Source organism: Giraffa tippelskirchi, chromosome 7 (genome assembly GCF_054371585.1).
Source record: "Giraffa tippelskirchi isolate mGirTip1 chromosome 7, T2T-mGirTip1v1.2.pri, whole genome shotgun sequence".
Lineage (NCBI taxonomy): Eukaryota > Metazoa > Chordata > Mammalia > Artiodactyla > Giraffidae > Giraffa > Giraffa tippelskirchi.
Genome location: NC_137281.1, coordinates 29,294,534 through 29,321,407, shown reverse-complemented (window position 1 = coordinate 29,321,407; position 26,874 = coordinate 29,294,534). Strand labels below are relative to the sequence as shown.

The 26,874-nt window shown below is 37.4% G+C and overlaps 1 long non-coding RNA gene and 1 pseudogene across 2 annotated transcripts in view; both read right to left on the bottom strand.

Annotated features, from left to right (window-relative positions):
* Positions 1 to 16,674, bottom strand: part of LOC145515056 (uncharacterized) — a 121,568-nt gene extending 104,894 nt beyond the window's left edge. The window contains exons 1-6 of the long non-coding RNA XR_014060653.1: positions 16,563 to 16,674; positions 13,894 to 14,128; positions 12,437 to 13,378; positions 5,734 to 6,121; positions 5,389 to 5,417; positions 1,752 to 1,812 (exon numbers count right to left, since the gene is read on the bottom strand). This is a non-coding gene — a long non-coding RNA (uncharacterized LOC145515056). The remainder of the gene's footprint in view (positions 1 to 1,751; positions 1,813 to 5,388; positions 5,418 to 5,733; positions 6,122 to 12,436; positions 13,379 to 13,893; positions 14,129 to 16,562) is intronic.
* A 5,497-nt stretch (positions 16,675 to 22,171) lies between these two features.
* On the bottom strand, positions 22,172 to 22,856 carry LOC145513732 (peroxiredoxin-5, mitochondrial pseudogene; annotated as a pseudogene). The gene has a single exon (XR_014059708.1). The product of XR_014059708.1 is annotated as a peroxiredoxin-5, mitochondrial pseudogene (transcript).
* Positions 22,857 to 26,874: the final 4,018 nt, after the last annotated feature.

Sequence of the window (26,874 nt, the reverse complement as noted above, 5' to 3'; positions counted from 1 at the left end):
AATAAAATATTTTGAGGGGTTAAGAAAAGCAATTTACAAAAAGACATATACAGCCTATGTGTGTGTTTGTGGGGGCAGTGTGTGTCTGTGTATGTCTTTTGTCAAGGCAGGAGCAGATATAAACACAGTCATACAAAAATTCCTGGAAGATATAATTATGTGGCATGCATCCTTCTACTGTCTATAATATCTATGAGATATATATATACACATACACTTTTTATGAGGAGAAAACATAAACATGAAAGATACAGGAATGTATTTGTCTTTTGTTTTTGTATTTCAAGTTAAAATTGCAACAGTGCTTTTAAAAGAAGAAATTTAATTTGTTCAGGTTTTTCTTATTGGTACAGATTAGAAAGCAGAGGATTATAGTGTGAGAATTAAGAAAACATTTAACTCTATACCTTGGTGGGAGTACTATAATTTTACAAATTAGATGTGGGAAAGATAAAACCACTCTACGTCTGTCTGTTGCATAGGAAGCAGTTAAAATCCAGGTAAGAGGGATGATGAAACAGGTCAGAAGGCCCCAGCACATTCTGAGGTGTTCCACATGGAGGGACTTTGAGTATGGCTAGAGCTGTATCTACTGAGGAAATTATTTCTTTATTTGGTTGAATTCATTGAATCCCCATTCTGTGTCAAGCAACCTTCTAAGTATTATGGGTTTAGGTGTGAAAAACTAACAAGCAGGCAAAGGAACCCCTGAGTCATGGAATTTATCTTCCACTGGGATTAGGGGAACGTCCATGGAAGCAAGTGGAGAGGGGGCTCCACTTATAGGATGATGGGATCCTGGGGTGCTTCAAAGCAAGAGGTAGATGACGCTCTAGGACATGTACCTTTCTGGTGAAGCTGTCCCTAAATTTGGCTCTGGAATGCAGAAGGGTCTAGCTCCTCATAAATACTAGGAATACTGAGTAAAACTAAAGTGTAAAAGGCTCTGGTGCAGCAATAATTTGCCTTTCTCTGATTCCTTATGACCCGCCACAGATAGAATTCTCAGCAGCTGAATGATGGCACTAGGTCCTCTGTTGACCAGGGAAAGACACACCTAGCTCTGCAGTGTGGGCTTCTGCCGCACGTGGCAAAATAAACTGAAATTTAGCCCAATACTAAAGTCAATATTGCAAACAAAGGTTTGTATAGTTAAAGCTATGGTTTTTTCCAGTAGTCAAATATGGATGTGAGAGTTGGACCACAAAGAAGGCTGAGCGCCAAAGAATTGATGCTTTTGAACTGTGGTCTGGAGAAGACTCTTGAGAGTCCCTTGGTCTGCAAGGAGAACAAGCCAGTCAGTCCTAAAGGAAATCACCCTTGAATGTTCATTAGAAGGACTGATGCTGAAGCTCCAATACTTTGGCCACCTGATGCAAAGAACCAACTCATTGGAAAAGACCCTGATGCTGAGAAAGATTGAAGGCAGGAGGTGAAGCGACAACAGAGGATGAAATTGTTGGATGGCATCACTGGCTCAATGGACATGACTTGGAACAAGCTCCCAGAGATGGTAAAGGACAGGGAAGCTTGGTGTGCTGCAGTCCATGGGATCACAAAGAGCCATTCACAACTGAGTGACTGAACAACAAAAGTGAATATGTGAACATTACAAGAAAACATTAAACAGGTACTACACTGCTGGGTGCAGGAACTAACCCATATCATCACAAAATGCCACATATATTAGAGTATCCATTTTCATCTAAACAGGAAGCTTTGTTATATGTAGTGTTTTTTTCTTTACTCACCTATGCAGTGAAAAATCACATCCATTACGAAGATTTAAACGCTTAGTAGATTCTTATGAATCTGCAAAGAAAGTTAAAATAATGCTTCATTTTTAAAATTTACAAAAGGATATAATCATGTTCCCTTCATAGAAACATGATAAGTATTGGAATGAGAAAATGTAGGTTTAGTAATATTATCATAATTTTCAATATTCCTAAGGGTATTCTAATTTGTTAAAAATATGTATGTCATTAAAATACAACTAGTATGTTAACTCTTCACTATATCACAATATACTGTATATAATTTGTCAAAATGACTTTCACAAGGAAATATCCAGAAGTCTTAAACTCAATTTGTATCATACAACAAATGTGTCTCTTGTGTACTTATATTACAAATCATCTGTGGCACATCCTTGCATTCAAAACCAAGGCAACGAATACAAATCTACCTTCTTCAGCCCATTACTTCAATGATATGTAAAGTGATGTAGTGATTTTTGTTAACAGAGCCAACCAGGTTCTAGTAAGATATATTATCATTCACATTCCAGCCAGATTTTCAACTTTTCAATAAATACAAAAATTTATATGGTCAATTTCAACTCTCCAAATGGATTAAAAAATCATTCCTGTAAATAGTGTTACTGAAGTATATTTGAAAGTCCCTTATATCATTAATGTAATCTAACTTACCACGAATAAAAGCTAGGCTCCTTTAATAAAAATGCAAGTACTGTGGACAATTACTCTAGCAATGATCCCAGCAAGAAAGATATTTAATTATGTTAACAGAGTATATTCATTTTCCCTTGTTCCTCTTTCTTATAATGGCATCACCATTTTGTTCATGAAAGTCATTTGTTTCCTCTCACTCTGCCTTGCAAATCATTACTAACTCCTATAGGTCAACTTGGTGGGATCCACTCAGCTATTCTTATGCTCTGATTTCTCTTTCATAGCCTAGTGAACTGACCTTTGTTGAATCTTAATTTTAGCTACAACTTTTAATGATTTCCATGTCTCAAAAAAAAAAAAAAAAAAGAATTCAATAAGTGAGCAAGTCAGAGCAGCAGTTTTTATTGCAGTTTTCTGCTTTTCAAAGCAATCAAAAAAAATAAACCACCATCTGGGAGCTATATGATGCTCATTCTGAGTATGTATATTCTAACTTGAAAATGTCAATCCCTTTTGTCCATTCAGTGTCTTCTGTCAGGGCCGTGAGTGATCAGCATGTGTCAGTGAGGAATTGTGATGCTAAACAGTGTGGCACTTTTTTCTTTTTTTTTTTTTTTTACTGAGAAAGATACCATCCTACATATACAACGCCATGTGTTCATTTATTTATTTACATGTTGTAATCATGGTTGTTTTCAAACATCATATAAATCTGTGAAAGCCAGAGGTCCCATCCATAGTGAACACACCACTTTTTTTTTTTTTTTTTTTCCTCTGAGTTTCTACTCCACCACGGCTCCAGAAGGAATAAAAGTTTCCAGGATAAGTGATACGGCAGAGGAGTTTCTGAGGCACGTTTGCATTCCTATCCTCAATTTAGTTTGGCTTAAATGCCAAACTATTCTTATATAAATGAAATCTGCCAGCAACTGAATGATGCAGGTGCAAGTGAGAACACTCATACCTCCTCCCAAGCACATGCCCAGACTAGATGGATCTCAAGACAGAATCCTGAAAGGCTAGGTTGAACTTTTCATTTATAGTGAGGTTTAAATTCCTACTGTGAGCCCACAAACCAAGAAAACAGACAGCTGATATGTAATAAAGGTAAGATTACCTCTAAGAAAACTCTTTCTTGGCCTGATATTTGAACTCCTAACACTGACAAAGTCCAGGAGGAGAAAAGATTATGGGTGCATCTTCTTTCGTTGCTGTTGTTCAGGTACTCAGTTGCGTCCGATTCTTTGCGACCCCATGGACTGCAGGACACTACGCTTGTCTGTCCTTCACCATCTTCCAGCCACAGCGCAGAATACTAACCAGTATATGACCACAGTGAGCTATGGGAACCTCTCTCCTTTCTAACCAAAGCATTAGTGTTTAAATCCTCAGGAAGAAATGACAGTTTGGCTGTTTTATGTTTGTTTATTGTTTGCTTGTTTTTTTTTTTTTTTTTTTTTTTTCAGTATTTCCACACGCTTGTTTTGTCACAGGGATTATTTTGACAAAAATAATGTACCATGGTCAAATCTTGAAGAAATATTCTCTAATATATCCTTTCTCTTGGAGATTAACTGCATGCATTATCACATTAAATACTGAAAGAAGCCCAGTGTCACACCTATCTCCTTAATTGTGTTTAAGAGGCATTTCCTAAACTTAATTATCCATTGAATACTATTTTCCAGGAAAGCCTACTAACATTCTATGAAATGTATTCTAGTGTTTATGTTTCAATAACAAAATTAAGGAGATGGTCTAGTGGCATGTAAGGAAACACCCAGCTCTAAATTTCAGGACCTCTACTCTCTGCGAAGTTATATTCCTCTACCCCTTTCTACTGCTAACCAGTTTCAGTGTTTATCATTCCAAGGCAGAAACTCTTCTACTTAAGACCCCTAATCCCTTCTGCTTTAATGCATAGCCATTCCTATTTTCTAGCTCCTTCTTACGTCCTTCCCTAGCCACTCCTGAGGCAGGACCCTCACCAGAAATAACCCTTTACTGTCAGAGTTCTCTAAGTATTAGTTCTTTGATTGCCCCACCTTGGTATCCTAATTTCTTATTATAAATACAGAGCCTATGGATTTGAATATTGTAATTAAAAGGACTGACAGTTGAAATAATAAGCTTATGATTTAAAAAGTCAAGACAATGGTCTGAGTCCTAAATAATCTTCCTGAATAATAATTGTTTCAGACTATAGGTTTTTCTTCATTTTTATTTTTCCCTCAACCTCTGACCCTGCCCAGATGGTGGTCCTGCTTTACTGAACTTTCATTCATGCCTCCCAGCATTGCCAGTCACTAAGAAAAAATTCATCCCTCAGCAACACCATTGTTCATAAAGCTCAGGTTGTAGCCCATAAAGAGGGTAGTGTGAGGTGGATTCTGATATACAGTAAGGAAACTTGGACCTATGCTGCTGCTCACTAAATAGTCCCAAGGTTTCTAAGCTTCTTGAAGTTTAGTAGTTGAGTATGACTAATTCTGGCCCTTCCTGTGATTAAAACCGATGCAGGTCATTTGGGAGCCAGGACAGCGACACACTATGCACATATCTCCAGTATTTCACCTTTGCTGCAATGGGGGACTGACTTTTAGGTATCAGGAAAAAGTAGTTTCCAATGCCCATTTCTAAATGCACCATCAGCTATTCTCAACAGACTCACTGTAGATTCATAAAGCCCTACATTAAGGAATTCTCAAGATAGTAATGAAGATTCCTTACCTTGAGGACCCCTCCTGACCACTAAAGTCAGCACTTCACTACCTAGATTGACTCCAATGAGGGAAGCAACACCCCCTGTCTCTTAAAGAATTTAGTCATAGCAATCGTATTTCAGGCATTTTTTTTTTTCCATGCAACAGAATGATACAAGTAAGTAGAAACAGAATCTTAAAATACATGTTCTGATTTCTCAGTAGAAAAAGTTTGCTCAAGTAACTGCTAATTCCATTATGATTTTACTTACTATAGATTTCTTCTATTATATTCTTTCCCCTAAAAGATAGAAAAAGCCAGAAATACATGTTTATCTATGTTTTAGTTAATAATTATATAAAAATAAATTATGATATTATTCCAACTTCCACTATTAAATATTTTAAGTAAATTTGTTCTTCATGGAAACTATAAAAATTTAAAAATAATACAGAACGTATTATCTGAAGGCTTGCCATGCCACTACCATGACTCAGCTCTTAAGGGAAAAAAAAATACCTTGCCCCCTATTTTGACAAGAGCAGGTAGAGTGTAGGTGAACACAGGAGGGGAGGGGAAAGACATATAAATAACAATCTTTCAAACTTCTACTCACGAATATTGTTTTTTGTCATCACAATTGCACAATGAAATATGAAAGTTCAATTTCCTCTTCATTTCCTTTTAATAAAACTTCTGTTCATTTTATTTCTGAGAGAAGATTGAATCTAAATTACTTTGACTTCTCTTGGCCTATCTTTGACAAATGCTACCAGACATGAAAATGGAGGCCTTTTTGAGCATCACCCATAGAAATAACGAGGCACAGCTTCCATCTCTGTGTTCCACTCTGGATCTTCCTCTCCTGCATTAGCAGTGAGTGCCAAATGCACATTATGTTGAAATCCTTTCTCCGTCTCTTAACCAGGCCATTTGCAGAAAGAGAAAATCTACAGAGGTACCCTCTTGGGTTTTTCTCATCCATCCTGCAGCAAACTTATTTCCTAATGGTAGGAGAAAATAGAGTCCTTTTTGGTGAGGTAGCATTTGAATTCCTATGTGATATCAAAAATGCTTTTCACAAATATTCATGTTATAGGTTGAGTTTTGTCCCACAAAATTCTTATGTTGAAATCCCTACCCTAGTACCTCAGAACATGACTTTATTTAGAAATAGGATCGTTGCAAATATAATTAATTAAGGTGATTTCATACAGGGGTAGAATGAGCCCCTAGTCCAATATGATTGGTGTCCTTTATAAAAGGGGAAATTTGAAGACAGAAATATATACACTAGAAAAGTATTATGTGAAAATTGGAGTTATGCTGTCATAAGGAACTACCAGACACTAGGAAAGAATCTTTGAACATATCCTTCCTTGTATTCACAGAGGGAACATGGTGCCACCAACACCTTAATGTTAGACTTCTAGCCTCTAGAACAGTGAGACAAAAAAATGTTTTTTGTTTAAATCACTCAGTTTGTGGCACTTTGTTACAGCAGCTCTAGCAATCTAAGACGACTCATAATACCACAAACACCTCATCAACTTTCCATGGTTCCTTATTGCCTAAGAAAAACAAGCAAACCAAAAGCAAGTTCTTTGGCATGAAAAAACTCTCGTTACCTGACATTTATGTACTTTTTCAGCCTAACTCTTCTTCCACATGGTTTGACCTTTAAAATAGCAACCCTATTCTCCCAGAAGTGTCTCCTTCTTCTACCTTAGGCCTTTGAATGTGGAATTACTATTAAAATGGTGGATAATATATGATCTAAGTTTCATAATATTTTAGTATGTTATAGGAATGGCATATCCAAGGGAGTGAACTAATGATAGGTTATGTTCTCATAATTAATTAAGGACAATAATAAAAACATGAAGGTATATTCAGTGAAAAATATTATAGTGAATGGTCTGGAAGTCTCAATAAGATCAAAAAACTTTTGGATGCAGGGTAATAGAACAGGGAGATAGAAAGATGATTAGAGGAGAATGCTGTACTTGAAATCAAGATTTTCAAATGATGCAGTTATTAGTGATGTCTCAAATATGACCATTAGAATGTGTTGCTGAGGTAGGAAATAGTAGGATAATATATGAATGAGTTCAGGGACTAATGAGATCAGGGTGTTGAATATATAGTTTATTTGGATGTTGAATTTTCTAAGAATAATAAGTAACAATGATGAATAGTATATTATAATTTATAGCTAAAATCTTTAATCAATAAGAAGTGACCAGAAATCTAATGAAGAAGCAATGAGTACAATGATCTGATCTTATGTGTTTCAAAGGAACTCAGCTTACAGGATAGGAAGGAAAGCAAATGGTCTAGATTAGCAAAAAAAATGCAAGGAGTCCCATAAAGGCCACATGGGGATCATGGGGTGGAAGAAAAATGCAATAGGTTCAGACTCTCCAAATATCACATATTAATAGAAACAGAATGAAATTACAAAACCAACATTGATAGATAAGATTTACAACAAAGTTCAGTTCAGTTCAGTCGCTCAGTCATGTCCGACTCTTTGTGACCCCATGAACTGCAGCATACCAGGCCTCCCTGTCCATCACCAACTCCTGGAGCCTACCCAAACTCATGTCCATTGAGTCGGTGATGCCATCCAACCATCTCATCCTCTGTCATCCCCTTCTCCTCCTGTCCTCAATCTTTCCCAGCATCAGCGTCTTTTCAAATGAGTCAGCTCTTTGCATCAGGTGGCCAAAGTAAACTCCAAAACTCCAATACTTTACAACAAAAGTAGGTGACAAAGTATGACCACAAATACTAAAATTCAGGTAAGTGAGGAAGACCACCAACAGCATGACATTTGGTTTGGGAGAAGGAAGGGGGAACCCAGAGGCAACAATGACCAAAAATAGCCGATAAAGTTTCACTGGAGAACAGCACATGAAAATGGGAGGCACTTTGATTTTTCTAAGAGTAGGAGATTCACCTAGGAAAGTTTAAAGGGGCCACAGGGATGAGAGCAATCTCTCCACTGTGAGCTTCCAAACCTGACCTTCTAGGTTCCTTGCTTAAAACCATATATTCATTTTTTTAATTCAATCTACTCTATTCTATCCACACTGCAACCTCTCATACATTGTCAGCTCTTTGACCTTGCAAAAAACCACCCCAAACCTTAGAACTCAATCTTCTTGTCCTATGTTTTTGTTTTGTTTTGTTTTTAAGTCCCTTCCAAGATCTAATTTAACTTCGACATTTTCTTTGATAAGATTGATTTGGAAGAGAAAGTTTGGGACACTGGGGAATGGAATTTAAGCAATGCCTCCAAGTTTAATTACATTTCACTAACTAAAAGGAAAGCAGGCCAAAGCCAATGAACACTAAGGAAAGAACAAATTGCTATCAAGGATGCATATCAGATGGGAATCAATTCAGAGCTTACTGCTGGTATCAACATTATCAATAAGATTTATCCTTAGGGACAGGAGGAAAGCTGATCCACAGGAGGAATAACCAAGGTGAAAATAGCCCCAAAATATCATGCATTCTGATTTCTGGAAAAGCTTTTAGCAAATAAGATCTTCCCCTGGATGGCAAGGATCTTTTAAAGCCAAGCTTAATGGCTGCCCTTGTATTTATAAACATACATATGTCTATCTATCTATTTAACTATCTATTAGCTGCCCAGTATGGTAGGAAGGGCACAGACTATGATATAATACAGACTGGGATTTAGAAGCTGACTCTAATACTTCCTGGCTCTGAGCAAGTTATTATCACAAGTCACAATTTCCTTATAATAGAACCAATAACACATATGGAGTGCCATGAAAATAAAATTAGAGAATACAGATAGAATGCTTTCCCATGTTTCAGCAATTCATAAATACTAGTATTAGTAATGTTATTAGATAAGCTATTGTAATATGTGTATTTGTTACAATGACAGTGTCTTTCAAATCATATTTTATCCTCATGATCTGACTTGCATGAGAGTCTTCATGGAGAAGATGGGATAAAAGAAAAATTAAGATAAAAAATATTTCAGGAAGCTTGAGAGGGAGGCCCTGTAGCTTCAGTCCTTGACCCACCATCAGTGGTTTCAGGACTTGGTGCCTGACTCAGACATTTGCTGTAATTCGTACTGAAAGTATCCCTGGGGGCTTGAAAATAGGCTTCTTCCCCTGAATCCACATTTCCTGTGTGGCTGGCTTCCATGAGTTTAGGCTGCTGGCCAAAGGAGGCAGATCTGTAGGGGCACTGGCTTTTCTCAGGACGAAGTGAACAGATGAAAAGAAGAGAGGAAGGGAGTGTCAAAGGACTTCCTAATGAGGTCTCTGCTTGTTGTGAACCCTCTGGGCTGAGGAATTAGTGTGCAGATCATTTGCTAATGAGCATGACCACAGCCATAGAAGAATCTTTAAGTGTTCTAAGAATGTGTCGAAATTCTACTGATTGACTTCCTAAACTGGATATGCTGAGAAACAAGATGATCAATTTCAAAATGCAAGTCCAGAGAAAAGCAGTGGTAATAAGCACAAATTCTAGTAGACATCTATTATTAATGAACACTGTGGGATTACACCCTTCCTACATGCCAGTGGGTTTTAGGGAGATAGCTCTTACTCAAAATCCGTGATGGGCAGCAATCCAACTCAAGTCTAATTGCCTCTTTCTTTGCCCCACCCCCAGCAGTCTAAAATTGGAAAGGAGCTTTTTCCTCAATTCCTAGGAGCTCAGTAAACACTTCCTGGTGCTGAGGACTCGTATCGTTCCTTTCATCCGTCATCCTCTCATTTGTTTTTCATGTCTTCCTTCTTTGGAATTGCATACAACCCTGGTGGCTCAGAAGGTAAAGAATCCACTTGCAATGTAGGAGACCCAAGTTTAATCCCTGGGTTATGAAGATCCCCTGGAGAAGGGAATGGCAATCCACTCCAATATTCTTGCCTGGAGAATTCCATGGACAGAGGCGTCTAGAGGGCTACAGTCCACAGAGTCACAGAGTTGGACACAACTGAGTGACTAACACACATAAGCTATAAATATATAGTGTAGGTATGACATTCTTACTTTTAGATAGCGTAATGGGAGCAGTAAAACTACTGAGTGTATCTTTAAAAGCTTGTCTTAATATTGACTAATTTCTTACTATAGTTAGATATCTAGGCATCTTATTTCTAATTACTTTTTTATTAAACACATGCACACCCACTCTCACACTTTGACATTTTCTGCTCAACCTCTTTGAGAAAATGGAAGGCGTTTTTCATGGTTCCCCAAGTGCTTACAAGTTTATCAGCAAACCATGCACATTCAATCATGTTCCCCTAATGAACTGCTGCTGTCAATTTAGTTCTCATAAAAACACAAGTGAGACAACATAGAGAGTGGTGATTCCTGAGTCCAGGTCTGTGATATCCCAGGATGTCTCCAATTATTTCCAGGAGGGGGTGGAGGGTGTCATGAAGTTCTCTGACAAAACTAATTTTAATCCACTTCAATTTGCAAAATTGCAGGCCATGCTGCACTTTGATTAAGAAGGACATTTCAGAAAATCAAGTGAGTCACAGTGGGGTATTGCAAATAGGAAAACAAACAAACAAAAATCTTCCATATAGCAATTCATAACAAATTGCATTTTTTCTTCTTTCGTCCATATAGCTAGTGGCAGCTCCTATTGTGATCCCAATATTTGGATAGATGCTAAGGTTCTAAGGAGAAGAAAATAGGGAGTCTAATATTTATTGAGAATTTACAATGTACAGATCATTGTAGGAGAAGTTTTTGCATATTACATTTCATATCAGGCCTACGACATCCTTTTGAGGCAGAACCAATAACCAACAATTTTATAAGAAAACTGAAGGCTTAGAGACACTAAATAATTAGCTCAAGATCCAAAACTGATAAAGCTTGGAGCTGCAAGCTGAATTCTAAGTACAAAGCTCACATTTTTCTTATTAATATATTTTCATAATTGGGGCTTAAGAGTATACAAAGAGTGTAGGTCTGGCTGAAAAACAACCTGAGAACTCAAGGATAATTAATTAGATGCAGATGATGTAGGAGTGCCAAATTTTATGGTAAAGAAATAAAATTAGGTGAGATATCAGTGTAGGCTAGGGGAAGTAAAGTGTTTTATGAATCATCATGATTAAGACCTAAAGAATGAGTGAAATTGAAAGGTACTGAGAAGAACAGAAATAGGATTTTAAATAAAGGAAAAAGTAAAGTTTAGCTGGATGCGAGAAGGATCACTAAGGTCAAAAGAAGATGTGATGGCCCAAAGTGGACAATTTGGGTAGAGCAGTAGTGGGAAGTCCATTTGCTTAAGTTGTGTATGGCTAGATTCTATGAGAAGTGTTCCACTCTGGCAGACAATTGTTCCTCACCTTATCAAGTTTTTTATTGTTGTTTTTTAAAGAACATATTTGCCTATTCTGGGTTAAGCACAGGAGGAGGCCAGTCAAGAGCTCTGCAGTAGTTGGAAGTTAATTCTCTAGGGACTAGTTCTAGCACCAACACACACTAACAAGTTATTGAGCCCCACTTAATCCAAAATGTCCTCAAACCTTGAAAAAACCATAACAATATCTGTATGATTGTTAAAATTGACAGATCTCCAGATATTTGACTTCAACTATTTGATGACTCCACTTTAGATGTCTAATTAAACAATTCAAATCTTGTATGTCTAAACAGAGCTCTTGATTTTAGCACTTCACAAAACAATGTGAGACATAAAATAAAACTTGATTTTTCATTGTTATATGCTTTGCACTGCTATCTTGGCCATGTATCTTTGATTTCTTCTTCCAATCTTGACTACTACTACTTCTGACCAATCAGTTCTCTAAAACATAGCCAAAGTACTCTTTTAAATAAAGCTTTGTTAACCATCTAAGTCTTCAGTGTTTTTCCATCACTCTTAGAATGGAATCTAAATCTTGTTTTCTTGGCCTCAAGCCCTTAAATGGTTTTCCCTCAATCTTCAATGTCATTTCTTCAAAATCATTTGTCAGCCAACTTCTTTTTCTCTCCATGTTTCAGCCATGGTGGCTTTCTTTCTGATTCTCAGGCTTGCCAAAATCATTCCTGTTATTTCATGGTCTCTGCATCGGTTGTTCTCCCTACCTAAAATGTTTGTTTATAGGTTTGGTACAGTTTTTGCCTACAATGTTCTTCTCACTGATCCTTGCATGTTTGTAACTCTCTTACCATCCAAGTATTAACTCAAGCATCACCTCTTCAGAAAAAAGCCCTACTAGCACTCATTCTAAAGGCAGTGCCCAGTTGTAGTCTATCAAATCATCACCTTCTACATACTGCAGGTTACTTACCATTAAGAGTTTTCTTAGATATTTCTCAGATCATTTTTATGTTTCTTTTTTCTCTGACCCTGCTGGCATGAAGCTGCAAGAGAGCCCAGAGACTTTCTCTCCTTGTTCACTATTTTACCCCTGCACATGGCAGTGTATCTGGCACTTAGAAGGGCTACATAGACATTTGCTGTATTAATAAAATGGTCAACCAATGTTTGGCAGGGTGTGACGTGAAGAAAGTCATTTTTGTGGGAAAGTGGAAATGATACGCAGGCTTATTTGGTAAGGAATGACTTGAATTTGAGTGACTATATCAGGAAGAGGGAATGAGGGAATCAGTGCAGTTTGGACAATTGAAATGGAGCATAAAGAGAGAAACTAAACAGGAATATCATAGGGAAATTTGAAAACATTTAATGACCAGATGCTATGAAAGGTTTAGAGTACATAAAGCTTTCTACTTCCTAACCTAAAAGATCATGTAAATATGGAAACCGTGAGGTGAAGAGAGTCCTTTGACAGGATTTTGAAAAGTGTTGCCCTTAGAAAGGATGTGGTACATTCAAAGAAAGATATCCAGTAGGCATTTTATTGACCTAACATGTTAGCAAGACTATGAAACTTCAGATACTGATTTTGGAAAATGAGGTAGATAGAACTATCATTGATAAATATTCACTGCCTTTTCATGGTTCTGTGTAGGGAATGGACTTTTCTGCTCCTTAATTTTGAACCTACTCATGTGACTTTTAAAGACAGTATTACATAGTAGACAAGGGGTTTTAGAATGTGCTTGAAGGGTAGGGCTTTGCCTCCTATTTCTGCTGCGAGAATCTTAATAGTTGCTGTTATGAAGGAGGATGCCAGATGCATGAGAAAAAACTGGATTCAATCTGTAGCCTGAAGCCAATCCCAGATAAGTGTAGTCCAAGCCAACTGAACTCCAGCCAGTGTGAAGTCCTGAGAACAAAAATGAGTAATAATTATTATTTTAAGAAACTGAGTTTTGGAGTGGTTTGTGACAATTTCTGACTGATAAAGAATTTTCATTAATGTCAAGGAGTTGAAACTATCAAAAAAATTGAACTTGCTGAATGAATGAATATAGAAAATTGCAAGTAGATAAGTAATAACTTGTTATCCAATGTAACTCTTTCTCTCTCTAATGACATTATTCCACTTCATTTACTGATTCACATATTAATCCATTCAGATATTAAGAAATACATATTGAGTGATATGGTAATTTATATGCCAGAATTATAGCAAAAAACAAGACAAAATGTGTATTACAACTTTAATATCCAAAGTTTCTAAGGAACTCCTATGAAAATTATTCCAAAATGTATAACTATCTCCTCAGACTGCCTTCCATACTCCAAATATATGTTTCAAGATGTCAGCATGACCTCTTAGATGTCCCCAAGGTAACTTAAACTCAGCATATCCAAATACTAGTTTATTAACTTTCTCACCTTTCAACCAACAATCTTCTTCTCTTCATGTCTTTCCCATCCGTAAATCTGTCATCAGTTAATTCAAGCCAGGAAATCTGATATAATTTCTTCCTTCTTCTCCCCTCACATTCCCAATCGACGTTTTCCCACCATCACGTCTTTCTCCTAATTGTCTTGCCCGGAAACACTTTCTACTCTATCACATGTTGTCACTACTCTGAGGAAAGTCTTTTATTCCATTACAGCGGTCTTTCTTTTGGTGAGAAATAATTAATAGAAAAAAAAAACATGTAAGGAGCTTATACAGTTTCTAGTACAAACATATCATTAGTTTGTCTTTGGCTAAATAATGTCTCATTAATTTGCTGAAGGCCAGCAGAAATGCCATCTCTATGTTGAGAATGAATCTAGCAAGACATTTGAGATGGGGAGTACCTGGGCCTAAGGAAGAGCTTCCCTGGTAGCTCAGTTGATAAAGAATCCACCTGCAATGCAGGAAACCCTGGTTTGATTCCCAGGTCAAGAAGATCCCCTGGAGGAAGAATAGGCTACCCACTCCAGTATTCTTGCCTGGAGAACCCCTTGGACAGAGGAGCCTGGAGGGCTGTAGTCCGTGGGACTGCCAAGAGTCAGACAAGATTGAGTGCTAAGCACAGCACAGCACAGGCCTAAGGAAAAGTAGAAATACATCTCCCAGTAGTTTATCCTATAAGGCAAAAAAAGAGAATGGGACAGAGAGGGAGAGACTCAAACAAAATACTTTCCAACTTTAATTTCTGATTTCAAACTTTGATGAATAACTCAGAATCTAAAACATTAAATTTGTTTGTTCTTAATCCCAATCAGATATTTTAAAAAGAGTCACCTGACAAACTCATTTATTTGAAAAGGGAAACACCAGACCTTCAGAATCTCAATTTCCCTCCTTAAAATAAATGAGTTTTGGCTTTGTTTGTGCTTAATCTTGGCTGGAAATTTACATTATCCAATCAGGAGTTAACAAGCCCCACAGGGGAAATCAAGTGTCGCATTAAAAATTCTGCAGGAAATCCACCAATAAATCAGGGCAGGCAAGGTTGTATATATGGAGATTTCTAGCCTTTCTCAAGTCTATTAAAAACCTTTAAATCCTGTTTTAGACAAAACATAAAGGAGGGCTGGGAGCTCCAGCATTCCTGAGAGGCCCTTCAATTTCTATATACTAATATTTAATCACTGAAAATGTCTATATATCCAAAATTAAGTCATTTAGTCTTGGTATATATAACACATTAATTTTACATAAACTCTTATTCTGACATGAAGTGGTTTACATAAGAGGGAAATAAAATCCTCTGAAGCTGAGTACAGAACATTCCTCCTTACTCATCCTTTACCAAAAGAGACTTGTGATGATGGTTTAAAATGGCATTTGGAAAGCAACTCTTGATGGCATTTTTCCCACCTCTCTGCCAACATACCTACAAAGAAACCAACAGAGGTGAGAAATCACGTCTCTGAAAACTGGGCATAGCTGTCAATTTTACTGCTGGAATTTGAGAGAAATTTCTATTCTTGAGGTGAATTCACCTCAACTCTGAAGGCAAGAAATGGAACAACCTAGAGGACTAGAGTCTGCTTATTTCTCCAGAAAATAAGTAAAACAATCCCTATTTACTCCCCCTACTCTTTGGTCCTTATTTCACAAGTTCATATACTGTAATGTATTGATATTGGACCAGCTGTAACCCACCTCAACCCCACCACTGAATGCCAGTTGGTCATCATCTGATTCTGGGTGTATGATTCCCCAAATGCTGCTACTTTTAATCTCCTTCCCCAATAGAAATTTTCCTTTTTAACATCCTAATGTGAAACTCCAAGAAGACAATTGGGCAGGAAGTAAAAATGGCAGGCAGTTGCAGTACTGGAGATAGAAACAAGTCGTAGTAAGTCATAGCTGTGTCAGGGTCTTACTGAAAAGAGCTCTTACAGCAGGTTATCCAGCTGCACTTTCCATGCCCACCAACCAGTGAGAACTTTGGAGAACCATGCACTGGAGATAGGAAGCAATCACCTCTGTACAGCAAAGCTGAGTACCGTGCAACAGGCAGAATCGCCTGGACTTGGAAGGAGAGGCTGACCATCACCAAAGTGAACAGCGAGGTCAAAGTAAATACACATGCTATTTATTGCTAAGAGTCAAAAACAAAAGGAAAAGGAACCAACATAAGATGTTCTGGGACATCTTCATAGATGTGCAAGAATGAAGAAAACAGAACAATATCCTGAAAAGCCAATGTGAGGATGAACAGGGCTTCCCTTTATAATAAAATAACTTATTGGAGCAAATAGAGTATATCTATCATGTGTACATTTATAGTGAGAATAGCAATAGATAGTGATAGACAACCTCACTCAGATGATTTTAAAATATGATAATTCTCAAGCCCTTGACCATTTTTTGCAAATAACTTAGAGCATATTAAAGCATCCTATGCTTTAATATGCTCTAAGGAGCATAGGAATAGAAAGGGATAGAAAAGGCTATCTTAATTCTCCATAGTAAGGAAAGGTATTTGCACTGAGACTTAGAAGGTCAGGCTTCCCCGATGGCTCAGATGGTAAAGAATCTGCCTGCAATGCGGGAGACCTGGGTTCAATCCCTGGGTTGGGAAGATCCCTTGGAGAAGGAAATGGCAACCCACTTCAGTATCCTGTTTATTGTCTATGGGAAAATCCCCATAGACAGAGGAGCCTGGTGGGCTACAGTCCATGAGGTCACAAAGGGTCGGACATGACTGAGCAACTTTCACTTCACTTAGAAGTTTAGAACAAATGTGACCTCATTTCCTTTCCTAAAATTCTGAAGTTACTGTACAACTGTGTGATTCCCAGGCTTCTACTTTCTTTTCATTAACAATGGTACTTTAATTTTCATCTTCAAAGTTGTCAAATTGGAAACTAAACTACATAGATTTGACTTGGCTGTTACATAAGTAAATCCCTCATTTTGGGCTGAGGGATTAACTTCTTTCAGTTTCCATATCCACCATCAATTTTAAAAGAAAGTTATGAGAATTAATTGGTAATTTTAAACTGTAAACTATGGAACTGAGGGGCTTCTAGAGTTGGATTTGAGAGACAGATAATTAGGCAGGTCTCCAATCTCCTTTCGTGCTTCAGGTATGGCAGTTTGGTATTTATCTGTTTTACATTGTGGTCTTCTGCATTATAATGAGTCTTGAACTAGTCTGAGTTCTCTAGAGAAAGAGAAACAACACGAGATATACAGGAAGAGATTTATTACAAGAAATCAAATCACATAATTATGGAGGCCTAGATGTCCCTCTGTTTACAAACTGGAGACTCAGGAAAGCCAGTGTTGTAATTCAGTCAAGCTCTGAAGACCTGAGAACCAGGAGCACCATGGGAAGGGGGGATGGATGTCCCAACTCAAGCAATTTGGCAGAAAAAAAAATAAACTCTTTCTTCCTCCAACTTTTTTTTTTCATTCAGTCCCTCAAGAGATTGGATGATGCCACCCACATTGTGATAGTTATTAAATCCACAATTTCAAATTCTAATCTCATTCAGAACAAAATGACCACACCATTAACTATTTTCAATATTAAAATATGTCACTTCTAAGTCAACTCTTACAGTTTGATTCCTTTCAGTATATTCTCCATATTTACAGTAAACAATAGGGATAGTTTTTTTCTTACATACTTAGCCTACAGTGTCAAAGATGCAATCCAGATCAAATTCCTAATAATAGAGCCTTGATGATGATAATTACATTCTTGCTCATTTTTCCTAACTTCAGTATTTCAAGTGTACTAAAATGAGTGTGCTGAAAATGAAGGATACTGATGATGCTTTTTTTGTATTCATTTGTTTCTCATGCTAGTTATGCAGGAAGTGTTCCTTGCCTTAGACTTGACAGAATAAAATGTGGGAAATCCACTTCTAGTCCTCTGACTTACAAAAATATTTTAACAAGATGATTAATGGGAAAAATCAACTGTTGAACAATTTTCCCATCTAGTGTTTTATTCAAACCAATGGAATTCAAGGACTTTAGGCTTTTCTATTTTTATCATAAATTTTACTTTAATGTCTGGATATAGCTGATTAGGAAATGTAGAGTGCAGTTCAAAAGAAATACAGCAGCAGCGAGGGTCTATCAAAAGATCTCCTTGAGATGTATTACCTAAAGCTCTATCTAGACCACTCATAAATTTCTGGAGGGAAATTGATTTTGTTTTCTCTTCACTGCAGCAGTAAATAACTTTATAGCTTGGAAACAATTCCCATACAAACTCTTCAGTATATGTTTAAAAGGAATATATTTTGCCTCTCATAGAGATATGATATCACTCACACAATTGTATTACTGTATCTTCAATTAAAATAAAAGCGCCTCTAAACCATTTGGAATGGCAAATACATTATAATGGAACTTTATATTGAGAGGTGCAATGTAACTAAAATAGAAAGCAAATAAGAGAATAGACAATACCATGTGATCAAATTGCATCCATCCATCCAATATTTATTATTATCACATCTAATCTGTGTCCAGCCTTGTGCTAACTGATGAAAGCACAAAGATTAATTCTATGTGATTCCTCAAGAAAGTGATGAGATCACAAGTGGTCAGAAATATCAACACCCACCCACAAAATAACACATGATACATAAGTGATGCATAGAAATGTACATAAGTACATTGAAGCATGGATGACTAGGGAAGTCTGAGCTGGCAAGCAGACTGCATAAAGTTGCTAAAACGAGAAGCAAAACAGTATAGAATACAAGGAATTTAAGAATATAAGGAAGTGAGATTTGACTTAAGACAGATCCACATTATAAAATCCCATTTTGCTCACTTGTCAGTTGTGAGACATTGGGCAGATTCTTAACATTTCACAATTTTAGACATGATGTGTCCAATGTTAAAATGGAGAAAAATTTCCACTCAAAAATTTGGTGAGGACAAATAGATACAGGAATAATTGTGAATATTGTCAGGATATAGAGAATGTATGAGAGATATTACTTATTCTTCCTTTATCTTCTTAATAAATTTACCAGTTGAAGAGGAGGCATGACTGAGTGTAAACGCATCAAGGTGTGAATTAAAGGAGGTAACAGGATCAAGGATCACTAGAATGTTCCCTGTACTCAATGAATATGCTTTCTAGGTGCCAACAGCCAACTTGGGCAGTAGGATACAGATCAGAGAAGGAATCTAGGGCTGAATTTGTAAGACCTTGTGTGCCATGTTGAGCTTGTATATTAAGTTCATTAATCTACTTTAAATATAGTAATAAGATGGCATATATATCATGACAAAGAGTCAACATTAGTTCTATGTAACAAAGATTTTCTAATATCAGCAATAAAATACTCTTTGTATCAGAATATACATCAAATTAGTTCCAACTAAGTTAAATTAAATTAAATTATTGGGCTTTCCTGATTAAATTATTAAATGTAAAATTCAAAAAAAGATTTTAAATATAAGAAGAGAATATAGCTAATTATCTAGTAATTGTTGGGAGGTAGGATCTTTTACCCACTAAGCAATAAAATAACAGAAGAAACAGTTGAGAAATTTAACTCCAGAAAATTGAAAAGTTTTCAAATATTGAAAAAATAAAAATTAACTCAAAGACAAACTGAGTTGAAAAATTATAGATCCTGTATTAATACATCAGTAAGGAACTGTTTTCTTAACCTTCCTAGATTGTGCACGTCCTTAGCCAGCATTGGGCCCATCTTCAAATTTGCTTTCAATGTAAAAAGGAAGATTACTAATATCTTTCCTATTAACTCAAAGTTATGAGGAGCCATTGGAGAAAATGCTAGTTTTTTAGACTGAACGTTGGCAATCTTTCCATGAAAAAAGCACAAAAATAAATAAGCAATGAATGTTACATATTTTTCAGAATATATTGCTACAATTTCAGAATTCTAATTAAAGCAAATTTTCTATTTACTTTTTTCTTGGTTAATTTTGAAGTGTATCAATAATGCTTATCCTAAGTTTTTTAATAATACATTGGAATTAATGATCCAGCATCAACTACCATTTGTTGAACAACAACTTTGTATGTAAAACCATGCAATTTTTGATTTATATTTGTTGTTTAAATCTTACAAAAGCCTACAACACAGGTATTTTTATTGGAATGAAAATAAAGAAACTGAAGGTTAGAGAGATGCAGTTCAATGAATTTTCCTAAATAATGAGCTAAGAGGAATTAGTTTCTGGGGTCTTATCCAAATTCTACATTCTAACATGCATCAATGTCCCACATGATTGCTTTGGGGAGATTTAATTTATGACTAAGATTATGATACAATATAGGAGATTGGATAAAACCAAAGAACACTTTTTTCAAGGGAGCAATGACCCTGAATGAGCTGACTCATTATTAAGCAGTGCCTTCCTCTTTACCTTTTGTCTCCAAACAGGTAACTCCATCTCTGTATCTCACCTATATGATTTAACCAGAGTAGTGATACCAGGGGTTGAGAGTCTCAATCTTTGTTGTAAATGAGGATAATCTGGAGCATTACAAAAGTGTGTGCTGTGCTAAATTGCTTCAGTGTGTCCGACTCTTTGCGACACTATGGACTGTAGCCTGCCAGGCTCCTTGGTCCACGGGATTCTCCAGACAAGAATACTTGAATGGGTTGCCATGCCCTCCTCGAGGGGATCTTCCTGACCCAGAGGTGGAAACTATGTCTCCCGAGGCTCCCACATTGTATGCGGATTCTATACCGCTGAGCCACCCAGGAAGCCCTATTACAAAAGTACTGGGTGCCTATCTCAGAGATTCAGACTTAAACATGAGGGTGAGGCTTCAGCATTGGCATTTTCTTTTTCAAGCTCTTCAGGTGATTAATGTGCAAAGCTGAGAACCACTACTCTAGATCCTTGGCTACTTTAACAGCAGTAAATGGGGTTTGTGAGCTGTTTTCCATGTTGAAAAAAAAGTCTTACTTCTAATTAGACTACACAGTTTAAATACAAATAAAAAGTTTCTGTTTTTAAATTTTATTTGGTTGAAATGTTATGAAGTCACTGTGGTTAGCTCAAGCTGTAAAGATATGTCTCTGATTAATAACCCTAAGAAAACAAATGAGCTATGAATAAACGCAGTTTGTTTGGTAAGCAAACTCATACCACGGGTTTGATAGAAAAATAATTAAAGCAATAATTTGATAATTAAAAACTTGGCAATCACCTCACATGATATTAAAATTTACATATCAATTACTAGATCAAAGCAGGCCAGGGATTTTTATTTATTTATTTATTTTTGGTTACGAAATTTGCAGAAAATATTATACAAAAATAAAACACATTCATGAAGATATCCTGCTAATTTATAACTATAGAGTTGATAAATTGAAGGACTCTGAGAATATTTAGAGCAGATTTCCCAATTCCTCTCTTTTTCTCCTTCTTCTTTTTTCAATTCCTCTCTGCATTCCCCTGGATATCGGTTGAATTTTTTTTTTTTAATTCTGCCTTGAAATAAATCTAAAGATTCTGCGCTAAAGAAAGATAAATGTTTCTTGGCTCTAGGACATGTCAGAGACTTTAAGATGTTAATGTTAATATTAAAATCTCTAAGAAAAATACAATTTCCCCCAATATATTACACCATGGCTTTTTTTTTTTTTTTCTACTACATTATAGGACAAATAACTGTAGATCCCCAATTCTCCTGTTGAGCAACAGCAACATCAACAAATCCCACAAAATATACCAAGTGCCTATTATATGCCCAGGCTGGATTTGAAATATCTCATGACCTAAATCCAGCTTTAATGAAATTTTAACTTCTATATTTCACAACAGAATGGACTATTAAAAGAGCAGGTGGAGGTGGGGGTGGAATTGACAGAGTTTCATTATAGCGGATGACACTAACACTATTTAGCCTCCAGAAGCACCTTCATTACAGTAATTCAGGCCCTCAGCCTTAAAGGGTAGAATAGGATGAGTATATCCTTGAAGATTTAACAGAAGTGTGATAAAGGCAGTGGGATGGAGTGAGGACAAAAGAAGGAAAGTGCGTGAGGGAGAGAGAGAAAATGGGAGGTGGGAGAGAGTAGGGAGAGAGGAAGAGATAAGGAAGTCTGAAAAAGAAAGGGAGGAGAGAGAGAAGAGAGAGAAATAAAAAAATGCAAATGCCCATGTGTTCTGATGGAAATGTGGAAGGCAAAATCATGATGGGTACAACTGCATGTGTGCCAGTCATTCACAGATCTTAGAAGTTTTCTTTCCACCATCTTTATTTTATTTTATTTTTTGAACCAGAAGTGTTTATTGCAGAAATTTGGCCAAGATTTCAGCTGAGTGACCACAGGTGAGGCTAGGCTGGGGCCCTCTGCCCAGGACTGGGCAGGTAAAAACAGGAAAGGGCCAGAGGAGGACATCTGGGCTCCAGGCCTCAGAGCTGTGAGAGGATATTGGGGACCAGGGTGCAGGTGAGGCCTGTGCCATCTGGCTCCACGTTCAGGGATTTGACGATGCCATCCTCTATCACCATGGAGAACCTCTTCAGTCGTTGATTCCCAAAGAGAAACACCAGTGTATCATCAAGTAACAAATCTGTCTCCTTCCCAAAGGCCCCACTGGGGTCTGCCAGGAGCCGAAACTTGCCCTCTGTGTTGTGGGCGTGTGCCCACTCTTCAGTCACAAAGACATCATTAACAGTCAGATATGCCACCACCTGGATCCCCTTGGTCTTCAGAGCGCCAGCCTGCTCCACAAACCCTGGCAGGTGGGTCTTGGAACAACCAGGGGTAAAGGCACCAGGGACGCCAAACAGCACTCCCTTCTTGCCTTTGAACAGCTCTGCCAGGTTCACCTTGTTCCCAGGCTCCTTTTCAAATACCTCCACTGACGGAATAGCATCTCCCACCTGGCCAGCCGCGAGGCGCCACCACCGCGCAGGCGTGGACCTTTCCACCATTTTTAAAACATGCCCTGAGATCATTGTCTCTGAGGTGACTATTATCCCCTCTTCCTCTTCCTGCTCTTGTGAGAAGCAGTGGCAGGAATGAATGTAAAGAGAATAGCTAATTTCAAAACTAAGGGATATGTGAGAGGGCTGACAGGAGATCATATGACCCTCCTCCAAATCCACACAGTAAAATCCTGTGATAGTGCTGCCACCAGAGATATCAAAGGTTAGAATATGTCTTAACAGTTCTTAGTAAAAATTAAACTAACTAGTATGTGCATACATATCTCTAGTGGACCAAGTTTAGCCTGTGTCATTCCTTAATCACTACTTGGTAAGCAAACTTAGATTATAGGATTCATAGAAAAATAATAAAAACAATACTCTCATAATGAAAAAAAACTTGGAAACCACCTCCAACAACATCATAATTCATGTCCCAATTGAACCTGTGCAGAGAATCCTTCCTATGCGAAAGGAACACTTTTCTTTCCGTTGTATAGATCATATGAAATCACTGCTCAGCATACTCAACAGGGCTGGAAATGACAGAAAGGTGTTCTGAATACAAACCCTGGGCATTTTCCTTCATGTCCTAGTGTGCTTTGTGGGCTTTCCCTCACTTTCTTCTTGTGTCTGCAGTCTCAGAGGGTATGATGTATTAATATGTACCACTTATCTGGGGCTTCCCAAGTGGTGCTAGTGATAAAGAACCCACCTGCTGGTGCAGAAGACATAAAAGATGTGGCTTCAACTCCTGGGTCAGGAAGGTCCCCTGGAGGAGGGCATGGCAACCCACTCCAGTATTCTTGCCTAGAGATCTCATGGACAGAGAAGCTTGGTCAGCTATAGTCGATAGGGTCGCAAAGAGTTGGACATGACTGAGGCAACATAACACACACACACACACACACACACACACACACACACACACACACACACACACACACACACACACACACACACACACACACACACACACACACACACACACACACACACACACATTTATATGGCCCTCTAATGCTTTGCCTCAGCGTTTTCCAGAACACACACACACACACACACACATTTATATGGCCCTCTAATGCTTTGCCTCAGCGTTTTCCAGAATGTATTCCGTAAAGCATTTCTTCTTTAAAGTATTCCATGAAAAAAGAGATCTGTAATCAAATCCATACAGGAATGCTTCACAATATATTTAGTATTTTGAAAACAGCAGTGCATATTATCACATTAAAAGCTGTGAGAAATCCTGTAAGTCTAAGAAGTAAAGAAAGTTGCTTGAGTAAGTTTCAACTTCTGTGACCACAGGAAGCTTTCTGTACTTATATCACCATAGCTATTATTCAAACTGCATACAACCATGTTTCTACTTTGGTATTCTATGGATTCATTTAATTATCTTTCACCTACTTTCTGAATAAGACATAGGCTTTGGAAATATAGTTGTATATGACTACAGTTTGGAGTTTATCAAATACTTCCATTAATCGGGGTGTGGTAGCTTATGTCCAAAGAAGATTGCACATAGTACAGAAGGCTGTAGGTGCTTGCAGCTCCTCCCATCAGGTGATGAGGTCTGTTTCCCCGGCTTTATGTAGCTTATAAACTATGGCAGAAATAGTATTGTTTTTGATCTGAGACCAGCCCTTATGGGGTCTTAGTGTCTGACTCTCTGCAACTCCATGAGCTGTAGCCCGCCAGGCTCCTCTGTCCATGGAATTCTCCAGGTAAGAACACTGGAATGGGTAGCCATTCCCTTCTCCATGGGATCTTCCCAACCCAGGGATTGAACCTGGATCTTCCACATTGCAGGCAGATTCTTTACCATTTGAGCCACCAGAGAAGCCCCTTAGGCGGTCTGGACAGTGTTAATATTTGCTTTCTCATAAAACAACTTGGATCTAGGCTATTGAATGAGGAATCAAAAGAAAAGCAAAGTCCTCTACCAATAGTCAGAACAAGGACCCAGTCCAGAATGCTCCAGCCCTATAAGCTCCCTGCTGAATGAACCATATGAGTCACCTTAGCCAACCTCACATGGAGAACCACCCAGCCAAATGGCAGCATCATAAGAAATAATGAACAGTTGTTTTTAAGTCACTACATTTTGGGGTTGTTCATTATGTAGCAATAGGTAAACAAACCACACAGTGTCTCACAAACAGCGAAGAATCCAGAGCAGGCCATGCATTTGTAACTTTCTACAGCTTTTCAACTTAGATTGCACAGAGACATTGGAAAACTAGATGGACTTAGGGTTAAAAATTGCACAATCATGAGAGGAGATTCTTCTCTTTCCTAAGCTCACACACACAGCATTTGATGTATGCTTACTTTTCTGCCATGGTTATACAACCTTTAGTCTTAACCATACTTCTGCTAAATGCACAGTCTCCAAAATAGATAGCTCCAGCTTCTGCAGGTCCTGTTCTTATTCTGTTGTCCACTTATCTCTTCCCAACCAATCCCCATCCCTCCTATTATACATTCCTCTTATTTTCCTGTGATCTATTAGGTGCTAAATAACCCAAAGTGAGAACTATTCAGCCTATTGCAGACTTAGACATATAGAAAGCAATATATGTCATTATTATTCTTGATTTTGCTGTCTGAATTGCCCTACTAATTTAGGAACAATAGACATGCAGTCTGACAGTGGTTAAAAAAAAAAACGTTTTAATAGCTATCTTAGATGAGGGATTCCCAAATTATGAATGTACAAAAATAATCTCCAGAAAAATCTATTTATGAACTTAAAAAAAAAAAAAAAAAACACCTCTTCACTTTATTCCTAGGCCCCACAAGCATGGGCACACAAACAGCATTTGGAAAAATTCTCATTGCTTTGTAGTTGACTTGTACCTGTCTTCCCAGCCTAACCCAGCTGACAAAATCAACAAATTTTCAGTCTGAGCTAGAGGTTTCTGGCCTCTTTACCTTCTCCTCTTTTCCCCCTTTAACATATATCCAGGGTGTTGTAAAGATAAATTTTGTTGGGATATGGAGTTAATAGACAATAAGAGCTGGAAGGAACCGTGAAAGCTACCTATGTCACTCCAAAACTGTGGCAGAAATGACATATCGTGAACCCCACTCCATTCTGGAAATTTTTAAATCAAATGTAAAATCAACTGAACCTGAGTCTCCCTGTCCCCACTCTCCATTCCTAACTAGGTCCCAGATGCCTATGTAAATAATCCCAATTAGAAATGCATTCATCACATAAAAACTCACCAAATGAATGCCTACAGGAAATAACACTCCAATAAATCTTGCAAAATGTCTGCTATTCACCATCTTCGAAGTTATGAGCATATGGAAATGAACATAATGTTTGCAATTAAAAGACTTACTTGACTTCAGGTACAGTAAAAACATGCCTGAACCTTTAAAACGTATTCCAAGAATATGAATAAGGTTCTATAAAAGTTGGAGTATGTTTTATGATATAGAGATTTATCATTTACTTCTCCAAAACTCTTTTCTTTCGGTAACTTGCTTCCTCCTTCAATATGCTTTGTATGCATACATTACAGAGATGATATCTCAAATTTTTCCGTGTATCTCAAAAAGAACTAGGTAATAATATTTTGTTGATGATCATGAAAATGACTTTGCAATAGCTGTTAGAAACTGTTAAATTTGGACTATTAATGCCTCCCACTCATGATTATTTTAATGAGGTAATCCATAAATTCTCCATCAAGCGATAATTCCCTTTATAGTACTTATTTATAAGGGTGTGTTTCTACAAAATATTTTTGGGAATTAAATCATTTTCTTCTCCATTGCTTCCAAATAGAGATTTCTCCCTTGTAAAGAAAGTCAGCAAGACAAAGTCAGAAAATTTAACCTCTCAAGGTCTCTATTCATGCACTTGAGTTTCTTCTATGGGGGGAATCAGCAAATCTTTTCTTTAAGGAGCCAGATAATAAATATTTTAGATTGTCTGGGCCATACGGTCGCTATTGTGAGTGTGTGCTAAGTCGCTTCAGTTGTGTCCGACTCTTTGAGACCCTGT